The 1,941-nt window shown below is 32.7% G+C and overlaps 1 non-coding gene across 1 annotated transcript; it reads left to right on the forward strand.

The window, feature by feature from the left end:
• The first annotated feature begins 379 nt into the window (after positions 1–379).
• Positions 380–487, forward strand: LOC112745478 (small nucleolar RNA R71). Its single transcript, XR_003173405.1, has one exon. It is a non-coding gene; the product is annotated as a small nucleolar RNA R71 (small nucleolar RNA).
• The last annotated feature ends 1,454 nt before the right edge of the window (positions 488–1,941 follow it).

Here is a 1,941-nt window from a genome sequence, read left to right on the forward strand (position 1 = left end):
TTACCTCTGCTATTGCAGGGTTCTCAGGATCATAGGCTTCCTCTTCAGAAGATGCCTCTTGAGTACTGTTGGATGCAGCTTGCATTCCATGCAGACTCTGAGAAATCATATTGACTTGCTGAGTCAATATTTTGTTCTGAGCCAATATGGCATTCAGAGTATCAACTTCAAGAACTCCCTTCTTCATAGGCGTCCCATTGCTTACAGGATTCCTTTCAGAAGTGTACATGAACTGGTTATTAGCAACCATGTCAATGAGTTCTTGAGCTTCTGCAGGCGTTTTCTTTAGGTGAATGGATCCACCTGCAGAGGTATCCAATGACATCTTAGATAGCTCAGATAGACCATCATAGAATATATCCAGGATGGTCCATTCTGAAAGCATGTCAGAAGGACACTTTTTGGTCAACTGTTTGTATCTTTCCCAAGCTTCATAGAGGGATTCACCTTCTTTCTGTCTGAAGGTTTGAACATCAGCTCTAAGCTTGCTCAGCTTTTGAGGAGGAAAGTACTTGGCTAAGAAAGCCGTGACCAGCTTATCCCAAGAGTTCAGGCTGTCTTTAGGTTGAGAATCCAACCATAATCTAGCTCTGTCTCTTACAGCAAAAGGGAAAAGCATGAGCCTGTAGACTTCAGGATCTATTCCATTAGTCTTAACAGTATCACATATCTGCAAGAATTCAGTTAAGAACTGAAAAGGATCTTCAGATGGAAGTCCATGAAACTTGCAGTTCTGCTGCATCAGAGAAACTAATTGAGGTTTCAGCTCAAAGTTGTTTGCTCCAATGGCAGGAATGGGGATGCTTCTTCCATGTAAATTGGAATTAGGTGCAGTAAAGTCACCAAGCATCTTCCTTGCATTATTATTATTTTCGGCTGCCATCTCCTCTGCCTGTTCGAAAATTTCTGAAAGGTTATCTCTGGATTGTTGTATTTTAGCTTCTCTTAATTTTCTCTTCAGAGTCCTTTCAGGTTCTGGATCTGCTTCCACAAGAATGTTTTTATCCTTGCTCCTGCTCATATGACAAGGAAGAATGGCCAGAAAAATGATAATAATAATAGAGATCCTTTATACCACAGTATAGGGATCCCTTTGTGAGTGGAAGAAAAGAGGGGGAGATAAAGAATGTGATGTAAAGGAAGAAACACAACTGTGAGAATGGAAGAGATGTGAGATAAGATGTTAGGATATGAATGAATAAATAGAATAGGATGTGGGAGGTATAATTTTCGAAAATTATTTTGAAAAGGAGTTAGTGATTTTTGAAAATTGGTTTTTGAAAATTTGTTAGTATTTTTTTGAAAATTTTTTTGAAATAAAAATAAAAAATAAAAATAATTAGTTAATTAAAAAGAAATTTTTGAAAAAGGGGAGATATTTTCGAAAATTAGAGAGAGAGAGTTAGTTAGGTAGTTTTGAAAAAGTTAAGAAACAAACAAAAAGTTAGTTAGTTAGTTGAAACAAATTTTGAAAACCAATTTTTGAAAAGATAAGTAGTTAGGAGGTTAGGAAAGATATTTTGAAAAGATATTTTTGAAAAAGATAAGATAAGAAGATATTTTGAAAAGATATGATAGAAATTAGTTTTGAAGAAGATTTGATTTTTAAAATTTCAATTAATGACTTGATTCATAAGAAATCACAAGATATGATTCTAGAACTTAAAGTTTGAATCTTTCTTAACAAGTAAGTAACAAACTTGAAATTTTTGAATCAAAACATTAATTGCTATTGTTATTTTCGAAAATTATGATATAAAATAAGAAAAAGATTTTTGAAAAATATTTTTGGAATTTTTGAAAATAACTAATAATTTTGAAAAAGATTTGATTTTTGAAAAAGATTTTGAAAAAGATAAGATTTTCAAATCGAAAATTTGATTTAACTTATGAGAAACAATTTGATTTTTAAAAATTTTTGAAAAAGTCAACTCAATTTTC

The sequence above is a fragment of the Arachis hypogaea genome, chromosome 14, assembly GCF_003086295.3.
Source record: "Arachis hypogaea cultivar Tifrunner chromosome 14, arahy.Tifrunner.gnm2.J5K5, whole genome shotgun sequence".
NCBI classification, from domain to species: Eukaryota; Viridiplantae; Streptophyta; class Magnoliopsida; order Fabales; family Fabaceae; genus Arachis; species Arachis hypogaea.